Below are 14,629 nucleotides of genomic sequence, written 5' to 3'. Positions count from 1 at the left end.
TCCTGTGGCCACTGCTGACTTTTCCAAAATTGCTGGCATATTGAGTGCAGCACTTTCACAGCATCATCTTTCAGGATTTGAAATAGCTCCACTGGAATTCCATCACCTCCACTACCTTTGTTCATAGTAATGCTTCCTAAAGCCCACTCAAATTCGCATTCCAGAATGTCTGGCTCTAGGTGAGTGATCACACCATCATGGTTATCTGGGTCATGAAGATCTTTTTTTGTACAGTTCTTCTGTGTATTCTTGCCAGCTCTTCTTAATATCTTCTGCTTATGCTAGGTCCATACAGTTTCTGTCCTTTATTGTGCCCATATTTGCATGAAATATTCCTTTGGTGTCTCTAGTCCATCCTTAAGGAGATCAGGCCTAGGTGTTCATTGGGAGGACTGACGTTGAAGCTGAATCTTCAGTACTTTGGCCACCTGATGTGGAGAGCTGATTCATTTAAAAAGACCCTGATGCTGGGAAAGATTGAGGGCAGGAGTAGAAGGTGACAACAGAGGATGAGATGGTTGGAAGATGGGTTTGGGTGGACTCTGGAAGTTGGTGATGGACAGGCAGGCCTGGCGTGCTGCCGGGGTCCAGCCCCGGTGCGGTGGATCCAGGGAATTCGAAGAGGGGACGGCGTCAGCGAGGATCAGGAAAAAACTGCTTAATTAAACATTAATTAAGGATATAAAACGTAATAGAATAAGGATAGCTCAGTGGGAAAATTCAGTGAAGAAAAGAGGCTGAAATAAGGATAGCTCAGTGAGGAAATTCAGTGGAGAAAAGAGGCTGAATAATTCAGCCAGAAGGTGAGAGAAAGAACGACACGGGGAGACCAAGTTTCAGTGAACAAGGCCCGCACTTTATTTTCCAAAGTAGTTTTTATACCTTAAGTTATAGAGTTATCCTCTATAAGCATAGAGGATAATGAGGGAAGGGGTAGAGTCATGCAGCAAGCCAGGCTTTCTTCCTGCAAACTTATCATATGCAAAAGCTTAGGTGATTTGCATCATCTTCTGGCCCGGAGGCCTATTAACATTTTAAGACCCTTTCTTCAGAAAACTTATTTTTCTCTAAAGGTGATTGGTCAGAAGCCACCCTCCAAAAGCATTAGATAAAGTTGCATTCCTACAGAGCAAAGGTGTGGTGGGCTATAACAAGAAAAAGAATTAACTCAAGGGTCCCAGGTTACAAACATTAAAGCTACTACTTACACCAATTATATTAATCAATACACTGCCAGGGACACAGCAGGTAAGGGATATGGAGACTTAGCAGCAAACATTGGCCCAACAAGTGAAAATCCCTTCACCAATACAATTTCTAATCAATCTTTTAACTGCTCAAAGGAATCTGTATTTAGACAGTTTAGAACATCTCATGCCTCTCACAGTTGGGAGGCTCTGAGCAATCACATGTGGCTGGAAAAACCTATTCAGGCAGGCTAGAGGACTTCCAAAGGAGTTTGTAGGTTGAAACACTGTCACACCCAGGAATTATTAACTGGAGCTGTAAGCTAACTCTTTTTTCAGAGGGAGGTAGTGGGGGACAGCCCCCTGTAAAGTCAGAGGTGTAGGTGAAAGCACAAAGCAGAAAGTAGGCAGACTCTGGTTTTGGGGGTAGATTGCTCGAGAATTTCCAGGGGAACTCCTGAGGCTCAATCCCGCCTTTGCATATGCCAAGCCTCCTTCCTCATGACCTTTGCCACGGGTGGAGCTCGCTCCCAGCATCTCCCCCTTTTTTATTTCTTAAAACAGCCAGATGCAGCTCAGTTGTGAGCTTCTGAATGTTCTGCCAAATAATCCTGACAATACAAGGAAGAATGATTATGAGATTAGACAGAATGTTTTTTCCAGAAATAAAGTTAGAGAAGGTGTGAAAAAAGTCATTAGCTGCTCCAGCAGCGGTAAAATCCATTCGAGAGTGTTCCAAGGTCTGTATTTGATTATGAAGTTTCCCTAAGTCCAGACCAATGTCAGAGCTGTTCCAAACACCTGAAATACGATTTGTAATTTTTTTTCCCATTTATAATCTGTCTCATTTACCTTTAAAGATGTCATGGATATCCACTGGTAATCAGCATGGCATCACAGAGCCATTTTCACTTTTAAAGCCTGTAACTCAGTCCTAATATGCATCATTGCCTCTTCCAAGGCATCTACCCTCATCTCCAACTTTATATCTATAGCTTCCTGTGTTGCTAGAGTTAAAGAAACACATTTAGACATGGTATCAACATATTGGGCAGTATGCACTTGTTGAGTCAATGATATTGCTGCTGCAGTAACAGAAGTAATTGCTGCTATTAAAGCTGATATTCCTAAAATAAGTAGGCCCACAGATCGTCGCAATCACATTAAATCTTGTAGTTGTTGTAACACAGCAAGACTATAGTTATATCAATAAGTGGTTACATCATAAGATAAGGTGGATGTTGTAACACTACAAAGGAGCAAACATTATATTGAGGGTTTAAACAAGATGAGAGCATGCATTGTTCACAAGTCACTACATTGGGTTCACCAGTGAAAGTCACATGTACATTAAGTTTTCCAGAATCATTGGTAAAGAGAAAAACATAAGGAGAGGGTAGACGAGCCAAAACAGAATAAGTAGAATTATTTTCTGGTTGGAGTTCGCACTGCAGCAGCCACGTCAGTCTCGCTGAGATCTCGATGTTTATCTTGCCTCCCCTTCCAGCCGGCTCCTCTTTTGTGATCGAAGCAATGGGGGAACTGGATGTCTGGGGGACTGCAACATGGTGGATCAGCCTGTCCCGGATCTAAACTGGAGAATCTGCATCCTGTGGAAAAATACAAGCACATCCTTGACCGCTAGTTAATAATGGGTCAGGACCCTTTCATTGTCCTGAGAGGAGGTCCTTCCATTTGACTAATGGTTTTGCATTCAATTGCTCTGGGCACCAATGGCGAATCATTGCAGTAGTTCCGGCTGAATCAGTATTTAAAATATTTATTACGGAAAGAGCATGTTGCAAGATTTGATGGGGAGAACTATACTTAAATTCCCCTTCCTTTAATTTTTTGAATTTGGATTTTTAATGTTTGATGTGCTCTTTCCACAATGGCTTGTCCCTAGGGATTATAAGGGATCCCTGTATTATGTTTAATTTGAAACTTTACACAAAATTCCTGAAAAGACTTAGAAGTATAAGCAGGAGCATTGTCAGTTTTCAAAGCTTTTGGTAGGCCCAAATATGAAAAACAAGTAAAGAGATGTTGTATCACATCTTTAACCACCTCTCTGGTATGAGCAGTTGCAATAATAACGTGAAAAAAGGTATCTACAGTTACATGAACAAAGGACAGTTTTCCAAATGAAGAGACATGAGTTACATCCATTTGCCAGAGTACGTTAGGTTTGAGACCACAAGGATTAACTCCCATAGGTAGACTATTATGAACAGTGGGGCAATATAAGCAAGAACGCACAATTTCTCGAGCAGTCTCTCTGGGAATTTGGAATTGATATCTTAAAGCAGTAGTGTACTGATGATGAAGTGAGTGAGAGGCTCTGGCCTCCTCAATCACAGTAGCCACTGTATTTCTGGTTAACAAGTCAGCCAAATCATTAAAGGCATTTTAAGGGCCAGGCAATCTGGAATGAGCCCGAATGTGTCCAATGAAAAATATTTTATTTCTTTTCCAAATTTGTTGCTGTAATTTAGTTAACAAATGAAATATGGTAGTTTTATTCTCAGACAAAAACCGTAGTTTCAATGTACGGAAACAACCTGCCAATATACTGAGAATCAGAATAAAGGTTAAATTCCGCATCTGCAAACAGCGAAAGCCTTTATGACTGTTGTTATTTCAGCTCTTTGAGCTGAAGTTTTTTGTGTTTTTAAAACTTTTTGTTGATTTTTAGTAACTATGGAGGCTTTACCGTTTGTTGACCCGTCAGTAAAAACTATTTGAGTATTTGGAACAGGAGATTGTTTATATCTCACAGGAAAAATAACTGGATGTCTGGATATAAAATTTAGCAAAACTTGTGAAGGTAAATGATGTAAAAATTTGACCAAAATAGCTTCCTATAGCAATCTGCCAATCCTCATCAAACATTAGAAGAGCATCAAGTTGTTCCTTATTATATGGAATTACAATTTCTGATGGCTTTTTACCAAATAATTCAATGCTCCTTTTTTTCCCTTTAGTATCAAAGTAGCTATCAATCCTGGATAAGAAGCCACTACTTTTTTAGTTTGAGCGGGAAGATGGACCCACTCTAGGGGGCCGTTTTGCCATAAAACCAATTTTTTGTCTGGCTACCCAAATTACACCTATGGGGGGTTTTATGGCAAAGGAATTGTCAAGCAGTTGTCAATTTAATTTTTTAAATTTTTTAAATCTACATTTTAACAACATAAATTTAGAGATATGTTAATTTAGGTGTAATGTTTAGTTTAGGTCTCTGTATAAATTTAAATAATAAATGTATAACCTCCTTATCTCATTTTGGTATACAGATATACCTAAATGCAAAATGTATTTATATATGTATTTATATATGGCTACAAGTATAAACTTATTGATATATATATAAATCAATATGCTTGAATTAATCTTTATAATTAATATATTAATTAATATATATATTACAGCAATACAACATGTACACAGCTAATACCAACCAACACAAACCAATGTACTGCAATAGTACATGTCACACATATATAATTATACAGTATATAGAACATATATCATCACAGCACATCAATCCATACCAATTAATATCAGCCACACACATTATATTACTGCAATATGTATTTATACAGTATATATATAATATGCATACATAGTATACACATTAATTTATATACAAATTGATTAAGTATATATCTATAAATAGAATTAGATATACCTTTATTATATTTTATTTATACCCATACCTAATTAGGCAAACTGTAATTAGGCAAATATATTTGTATTACATATTTATAACAGTATATAAAGTATTGTTAATTGTACCACCTGTTGATAACTAAGAAATTGAGAAAACCCTTCTCTGAGTATTTCCTATTTGAGACAGCACGTCCCTCCCCCATAGGGTAAAGGGGAGGGTAGGAACTACATAGGGTTGGAAAGTTCCACAGGTATCCTCAAAGTGCCAATCTAACATTTTTGAACTTTTAACTACTGTGGGGGCTTGAGGGCAAATGAAACAAAATTTGACCCCTGAAATCTGTCAGGGCAACTTGCCAATTATCACTATTTTGTAAAAGACTTGCAGTTGATCCTTATTGAGTGAAATTATTATATTTGCTACTTCTTTTCTAAAAAGTTCCACACTTCTTTTTTCCTCCTTTTATAATTAATTGTGCCACCAAGCTGGGATAAGATAAAACTATTTTTATTGGGGTCACTGGTAGATGGAACCAATGGGCCTTTTTGTCACAATCACCCTGTAGGTGTATGTTTTATGGCAAGAATAATTTAATCTCATCTTTTGGTAATATTAATCCTAATTAACTGATCATTTAAAGTCTCATCTACTCTAACAAGAGCCGTCTGTCTTATTAGTCAACTTTCTCTTAGAACTGGAATTAGGATCGCTTTTTAAGCAATCAAACAAAGGCTTTAAATCTGCAGTAGTCAGTTTTAAATGTGGGCATAGCCAATGAATGTCCCCTAATAATTTTTGGAATTCATTTAAAATTAGTAAACAATCTCTCCGCAGCTTCAAAGGGGCATTATCAGTTTTTAAAACTTTTGGCAGACCTAAATATGAGAAGCAAGTAAAGACGTGTTGCACAACATGTTTATAAGCTTCTCCAGTTATCGTTTTGTAACCTAAATCTGGTCTATAGCTTTTTAGATGACAAGAAACCATCTAATATTTGCTTGAACTTCCAGCAATGGGGAACTCACTACTCTTCAAGGTTTTAAGCTCTCCCTCACCCTTTTCTCTACAGCATTCCTACCCTGCATACCACTTTCTCTAATCTCAACTCATTTTCAGTAGTATGTGTTGGCCAGGAGCTGGATCAGTCTTTCCCAGCAATGCTAAGAGACGTCTGTTCCTGTGTCTAATAGCCCTGACATTTTATTTTCTTGAATTAAAAGATCTTTTAAAGGGCTTGGAGCTGTAATTTCCTGCACACAAAAGGCTAGATCACTAGATCTAAACACTCTGTGGCTCTTAGCTTGAGAAGTCAAGTTTTTTCTTGTCTGATAGTAAGGTAAAAGCAAAAACTGTGTTATTCTTTGACCTTTATTAATTTGCACAGTTTTGGTAGGCGGCGAGATCAAAACTTTAATTTCTCCAATATAAACAGAATCTACTACACCATGCACCACCGAAATTTTTTGAAAAGAAAGCGAACTATGTCTCAGCACAAATCTTACAATGCCCTCAGGCAGGGGGCCAGCCACTCCCGTTGGAATCGGAGCAACCAGCACTTCAGGGGTTAATACTGTTGCTAAATCCCCTTACTATTCTGCTTTTCTCTTAACCTGGGTGAGACCCCCCCTGAGGGGGTTTTCTCCAAGGAGCACCTCTGCATACAGTCTATTTTAAAAGCTCCACTGTTCAAAAAACTTTTTATCTTCTTCAGGCTTAAGCAACACTTTGAGAGGCTTTGGGGGCAAAGTGGTGAACTCTTGGGCCCTGGAAGGCGCAAACGGAGGTGGCAGCAATGGCCTTAAATCAGAAAGTGGTGGATAAGTTTTTTGTTTTTTTTTTTTTAAGGTTTGCACAGAGGGTGAGGGAGCTCACCAGGGCGCCTGGTCACAACATCTCTTACAGTCTCTCTCTCTCTCCCTCTCTTCCTGCCTTTCTCACTTTTCTCTCCACCTTCCTTTTTTGCTACCCTTCTCTTTCTTTCGTTTCTTTCCCTTTACCCTCTTTCTCTCTTTTTCTTCCCTCCTCCCTCTCTTTCTCTCTGTCTCTCTCTTTTTTAACTTCCTTTCTTCCTTTCTCTATCTTGATGTGTTCCCTGATTCCTTCCTTCTCCGTTCCTCTCTCCTTTTCACTCTTTAGCTCTTTATCTTTAGCTCTTTCTCTATTTTCTTTCCTTTTTTCTTTTTCACCTTTTTTTTCACTTTTTTTTTTTTCTCTCTCTCTCTCTCTCTTTTTTTTTGCTTGGGTGAGGCCCCCCTGAGGGGGTTTTCTGCAAGGAGCAGGCTCTGTATATTGTGTATTTTTTAAAAGCTCCTTTGTTTAAAAGAATTTTTTTTAAAAATCTTTTTCAGCCTGAGGCAATGGTCTGGGAGGCTTTGGATGTAAACTTGGGAATTCCTAGGCCCTTGGAGGTGCAAGCGGAGGTGGGGTAGTCGCCTTAAATCAGAAATTGTTGGATAAATTTTTAAAGGTTTGTGTAGAGGGGGAGGGGGGTTCGCCAGGGCGCCCGGATGCAGCGTCCTGTAAGCCCTCTCCTTCCTCCAGAGGTACAGCACAGTCTCCCTCCTTTCCTTCGTCAATGGCAGAAAATATGATCTGCGCAGAAGGTGGAGACCCACTACCATCCACTGCTATAGCCTCTCCCATAGGCTATCCAACAGCCTCATGATGGGGGTCCAGAACATTTTTAATCATATTTATAGGATAAGTTTTTAGTTGTTGTTGTTTTGTTTTGTTTTACCTTCACCCAAGTATCTAAATTAACAGTACCCTTTTCTGGAAACCAAGGGCACTGTTCTTGTACAAATGAAAAAAATAATTGAATGGTAGATTTTTTAACTTTGATTTCTCTCTTACTTAATAACTGCAAAATTACTCCTATAAAGAGCTGTCTTTCATTTGATTCAGTGTTACCCATGTCAGAAAATTAAGTATAGTAGAAGATGTAGTTTTAATTTTCAAAGATCAGGTTTCTTTCAACCTTTTAACTCTAGAAACCGGGTTTTCTCTCAAACCCCTTTAACACTTCCCACCTCTACTCGCCCTGTCTGTCCTACAGGGGGGTTCGCGGCACCCTCGGTGGGGGCCTATCTGTCCGATAAATTCAATACTTTCTCAACACTTTTTCAATTCAACACTTTCTCAACACTTTTTCTGAGGTACCTACCTTCGAATTAGCCTGTTCCGGGCGCCACTTGCCGGGGTCCAGCCCGGGTGGATCCAGGGAATTTGAAGCGGGGACGGCGTCAGCGAGGATAAGGAAACAACTGCTTAATTAAATGTTAATTAAGGATATAAAGAGTAACAGAATAAGGATAGCTCAGTAGGAAAATTCAGTGAAGAAAAGAGGCTGAAATAAGGATAGCTCAGTGAGGAAATTCGGTGGAGAAAAGAGGCTGAATAATTCAGCCAGAAGGTGAGAGAAAGAACGACATGGGGAGACCAAGTTTCAGTGAACAAGGCCCGCACTTTATTTTCCAAAGTAGTTTTTATACCTTAAGTTATGCATAGAGGATAATGGGGAAAGGGGTAGAGTCATGCAGCAAGCCAGGCTTTCTTCCTGCAAACTTATCATATGCAAAAGCTTAGGTGATTTGCATCATCTTCTGGCCCGGAGGCCTATTAACATTTTAAGACCCTTTCTTCAGAAAACTTATTTTTCTCTAAAGGTAATTGGTCAGGAGCCACCCTCCAAAAGCATTAGATAAAGTTGCATTCCTACAGAGCAAAGGTGTGGTGGGCTATAACAAGAAAAAGAATTAACTCAAGGGTCCCAGGTTACAAACATTAAAGCTACTACTTACACCAATTATATTAATCAATACACTGCCAGGGACACAGCAGGTAAGGGATATGGAGACTTAGCAGCAAACATTGGCCCAACAAGTGAAAATCCCTTCACCAATACAATTTCTAATCAATCTTTTAACTGCTCAAAGGAATCTGTATTTAGACAGTTTAGAACATCTCATGCCTCTCACAGTTGGGAGGCTCTGAGCAATCACATGTGGCTGGAAAAACCTATTCAGGCAGGCTAGAGGACTTCCAAAGGAGTTTGTAGGTTGAAACACTGTCACACCCAGGAATTATTAACTGGAGCTGTAAGCTAACTCTTTTTTCAGAGGGAGGTAGTGGGGGACAGCCCCCTGTAAAGTCAGAGGTGTAGGTGAAAGCACAAAGCAGAAAGTAGGCAGACTCTGGTTTTGGGGGTAGATTGCTCGAGAATTTCCAGGGGAACTCCTGAGGCTCGATCCCGCCTTTGCGTATGCCAAGCCTCCTTCCTCATGACCTTTGCCATGGGCGAAGCTCGCTCCCAGCAGCGTGCTATGGTTCATGGGGTTCAAAGAGTTGGTCATGACTGAGTGACTGAACTGAACTGAATTTTCTTGAAGAGATCTCTTGTTTTTTCCCATTCTATTGTTTTCCTCTATTTCTTGGCACTGATCACTGAGGAAGGCTTTCTTATCCTTCCTTGCTATTCTTTGGAACTCTGCATTCAAATGGGTATATCTTTGCTTTTCACCTTTCCCTTTAGCTTCCCTTCTTTACTCAGCTATTTATACGGCCTCCTCAGACAACAGTTTTGCCTTTTGCATTTCTTTTTCTTGGAGATAGTCTTGATCACTGCCTGCTGTACAGTGTCACGAACCTCCATCCACAGTGCTTAAGGCACTCTATCTATCAGATCTAATCCATTGAATCTATTTATTACTTCTACTGTATAATCATAAGGGATTTGATTTAGGTCATACCTGAATGGTCTAGTAGTTTTCTCCACTTTCCTCAGTTGAATTTGGCAATAAGGAGTTCATGATCTGAGCCACAGTCCGCTCCTGGTTTTGTTTTTGCTGACTGTATAGAGCTTCTCCATCTTTTGCTGCAAAGAATATAATCAGTCTGATTTCCGTATTGACCATCTGGTGATGTCCATGTGTAGAGTCATCTCTTGTGTTGTTGGAAGAGAGTGTTTGCTATGACCAGTGCATTTTCTTGGCAAAACTCTGTCAGCTTTTGCCCTGCTTCATTCTATACTCCAAGGCCAAATTTGCCTGTTACTCCAGGTATCTCCTGACTTCCTACTTTTTCATTCCAGTCCCCTATGATGAAAAAGTCTTTTTTTTTTTTTTTGGTGTTAATTCTAGAAGGTCTTGTAGGTATTCATAGAACTGTTCAACATCAGTTTCTTCAGCGTTACTAGTTGGGGCATGGACTTGGATTACTGTCATAATGAATGGTTTGCCTTGGAAACAGAGATCATTCTGTCATTTTTGAGGTTGCACCCAAGTACTGCATTTCGGACTCTTTTGTTGACTATGAGGGCTACTCCACTCCTTCAAAGGGATTCTTTCCTGCAGTAATAGATATAATAGTCATCTGAATTAATTTTGCCCATTCCAGTGCATTTTAGTTCACTGATTCCTAAAATGTTGATGTTCACTCTTGTCATCTCCTGTTTGACCACTTCCAATTTGCCTTGATTCATGAAAATAACATTCCAGGTTCCTTTGCAATATTGCTCTTTAGAGCATCGGACTTTACTTCCATCACCAGTCACATCCACAACTGGGCACTGTTTCGCTTTGGCTCTATCTCTTCATTTTTTCTGGAGTTATTTCTCCACTATTCCCATAACTACTATATAATCTCACAATTCCACCTCTGGATATTGTATCCAAAGAAAATGAAAATAACCATGGAGAAGACATACTTGCCCTTTCATGTTCATAGCAGCATTAGTTACCATAGCCAAGATATGGAAACAGCCCACGTGCTCATCAATAGATGATTGGTTGAAGAAGGTATGAAATGTGTATATATACACACAAACACACGTACATACATATACATACATGCATATATGCACATACACAAAATAGAATATTACTCAGCATAAAAAGTATATAAGAGACTCAGGTTGGATCCCTAGGTTGGGAAGATTCCCTGGAGAAGGAAATGGCAACCCACTCCAGTATTCTTGCCTGGAGAATCCCATGGACAGAGAGGAGCCTGAAAGGCTGTAGTCCATAGCATAGCAAAGAGCCAGACATGGCTGAAGTGACTTTACATGCACACAATAAAAAAATGAAATATTGCTATTTTCATCAATAAATTGGATCTAGAGGTTATTATACTAGATGAAATAAGTCACACAAAGAAAGGCAAATTATATATATATATGTAATTTATATATGAAATCTAAAGAAATAATGCAAATGATTATATATACAGTGAATCTATATACAGAAACAGATTGGCCACCATAGAAAACAAACTTATGAGGAAGGATAAATTGGGAGTATAGGATAAATAGATACAAGCTACCATATATAAAATAAGCAACAAGGCATTACTTTATAGTTCAAGGAACTATATTCAATATCTTATAAAAACCTATAATGAAAAATAATCTGAAATATATATAACTGAATCATTCTTGCTACACTTGAAACTAACACAGTATTGTAAATCAACTATATTATATTCTGTAAAAAAAAAAAAAAAAAAGACAAGGGAAATAATAGATATAACAAAAGGAGCATCATTTGATTCTCATGCTCATTTCACCATTATTTCAAACACTTTATGAGATGGTCTGTTTCTAGGAAAACTGACCTTATTAAGATCTGTTCTAAGACAACAAAGTGAATAAAGAATGAATCAGTTATTACAAAGATTCCTAGATTGTTTTTTATTTAGATATGGTCATAAACTGCAATTTTTTTTTCAGAAATAGTACACTAACCATGCAAAATTGAAATGCATATTATATCATTGTCTGTAACTGAAAGTGACTTAATGATATATTTGAACCATAACTGTAAAAGCAAGTCTATCATCAAAATTTAGGGACTGCTCTATAAATTTCTAATGCCTTTTATTTAAAATCTCTGTGTGTGGCTTAAGGGATCTTACTTCCCAGACCAGAAATCAAACCAGGGTCCCAGCAGTGAAAACCTCGAGTCCTAACCACTGAACACTCAGGGTATTCTCTCTAATGCTGTCTTAGTTTAACAGAATTTACATCTTTCAACAGAATGTTTTTAGAAAAGTTTAAGCTAATAATAAATCAAGCATTATGATATGGTTAATCAAAATGCCCCAAACCAAAAGATAGTAAGGGAAAGATTTATTCAACATATTTGAAAGGTAATACAAAAAAGACACTATCTCATTAATCTAGAATTTGCTGCAATATATAATGTACTCAAGTATCAACTAACTACTTTGGCCAGAATTATACATTTTAACAATGAGGACAAATTGTATCAAATTTAGAATGAATAATCTATTATTAATATTAACTTTTTGGTATCAGTTCAGTTCTGTTGCTCAGTCATGTTCGACTCTTTGAGACCCCATGGACTGCAGCACAACAGGCTTCCCTGTCCATCACCAACTCCCAGAGCTTGTTCACACTCATGTCCATTGAGTCGGTGATGCCATCCAACTATCTCATCCTCCGTAGTCCCCTTCTCTTCCTGCTTTCAATATTTCCCAGCATCAGGGTCTTTTCCAATGAGTGAGATCTTCGATCAGGTGGCCAAAATATTGGAGCTTCAGCTTCAGCATCAGTCCTTCCAATGAATATTCAGGACTGACTTCATTTACGTTTGACTGATTGGATCTCCTTGCAGTCAAAGGGACTCTCAAGAGTCTTCTCCAACACTACAGTTCGAAACATCAATTCTTCACCACTTAGCTTTCTTCACAGTCCAACTCTTACATCCATACATGACTACTGGAAAAACCACAGCTTTGACTAGACGGAACTTTGTTGGCAAAGTAATGTCTCTGCTTCTTAATATGCCATCTAGGTTGGTCATAGCTTTTCATCCATGGAGCAAGTGTCTTTTAATTTCATGGCTGCAGTCACTATCTGCAGCAATTTTGGAGCCCAAGAAAATAAAGTCTGTCATTGTTTCCATTGTTTCCCCATTTGCCATGAAGTGATGGGACTGGAAGCTGTGATCTTGGTTTTTTGAATGTTGAGTTGTTTTAAGCCAGCTTTTTCATTCTCCTATTTCACTTTCTTCAAGAGGCTCTTTAGTTCCTCTTCATTTTCTGTCATAGGGTGGTATCATCTGCATATCTGAGGTTATTGATATTTCTCCCTGCAACCTTGATTCCAGCTTATGCTTCATCCAATCCGGCATTTTGCAAGATGTACTCTGCATATAAGTTAAATGAGCAAGGTGACAATATACAGCCTTTACATCCTCCTTTCCCAATTTGGAACCAGTCCGCTTCTAACTGTTGCTTCCTGACCTGTGTACAGATTTCTCAGGAGTTAGGTCAGGTGGTCTGGTATTCCCATCTCTTGAAGAATTTTCCACAGTTTGTTGTGATCCACACAGTCAAAGGCTGTGGTGTATTCAGTAAAGCAGAAGTAGATGTTTTTCTGGAACTCTTGCTCTTTCTATGATCCAATGGATGTTGGCAACTTGATCTCTGTTTCCTCTGCCTTCTCTAAATCCAGCTTGAACATCTGGAAGTTCTCAGTTCACATACTGTTGAAGCCTTGCTTGGAGAATTTTGAGCATTACTTTGATAGTGTGTGAAATTTATATTGAACATATGACTGAATACCTAAGCCAATTTCCTTAAGCTTGTGTTTTATTCTGTATAAGACATAAATAGTGTATGTTAGCTAGGGAAAAAATTTGATCCATGAGTTAAAGTGTTTTATTGTTACCTTTGAAAAATAAAATTTCAACAAATATTTTACTCCCTTATATAATTCTAATTTTAAGATTTTAGTAGGTACAGAATCGGAATACTTTGTTTGATCAAAGTTGTCTCAAGTAAAAAAGCTCAGGTGAAACAGCAGGGTCAAAATAGAAGAATGAAAATGACAAGACTAAATTTTCCTAGCCTCATATCTCTGTATTTGTACTTTTAAAATAATATATTTGTTGATGTAAAATACACATAATGTACAATTTATCATCTTATTTTATGTGTACAATTCATTACGTACATTTTAAGTATATTGTTGTTTTTCAATTGCTAATTTGTGTCCAACTTTTTGCAACCCCATTGACAGAAACATGTCAGGCTTCCCTGTCCTTCACTATCTCCCAGAATTTGCTCATACTCATGTCCATTGAGTCAGTGATGCCATCCAACCATCTTATGCTCTGTTGTTCCCTTCTCCTCCTGTCCTCAATCTTTCCCAGCATCAGGGTCTTTTCCAATAAGTTGGCTCTTCGCATCAGGTGGCCAAAGTATTGGAGCTTCAGCTTCAGCTTCAGCGTCAGTCCTTCCAAAGAATATTCAGGCTTGATTTCCTTTAGCATTGAATGGTTTGATCTCCTTGCTGTCCAGGGGACTTTCACGAGTTTTCTCCAGAATTATTAAATACATCAATATTGCTGTGCAACCGTCACCACTATCGATCTTCAAAACTCTCATCTTGCAAAATTAAAACTGTATACCACTTAGTCAGCAACTTTCCATTACAGTCTCCTCCCAGCCCCCTGGCAAATACCATTCTACTTTCTGATTCTGTGAATTTGACTATCTAGGTTCCTCCTACGATTGGAATCACACAAGTTTGTGTTTTGTGACTTCAGCACACTTAGCATAACGACCTAAAGGTTCATCCATGTTGTGGCATGTGTCAATATTTCCTTCCTTTGTAAAGATGAATAATGTTTCATTATTTGTATGCATATACCATGTTTTACTTATCCATTCATCCCTGGATGATTGCTTCCATGTTTTATCCTTGGATTGCTTCCATCTATTAGCTATTATGGATAGTGATGCTATA

The sequence above is a fragment of the Bos indicus x Bos taurus genome, chromosome 21 (assembly GCF_003369695.1).
Source record: "Bos indicus x Bos taurus breed Angus x Brahman F1 hybrid chromosome 21, Bos_hybrid_MaternalHap_v2.0, whole genome shotgun sequence".
In the NCBI taxonomy this organism is placed as follows: Eukaryota; Metazoa; Chordata; class Mammalia; order Artiodactyla; family Bovidae; genus Bos; species Bos indicus x Bos taurus.
This window is presented reverse-complemented; position numbering follows the sequence as displayed.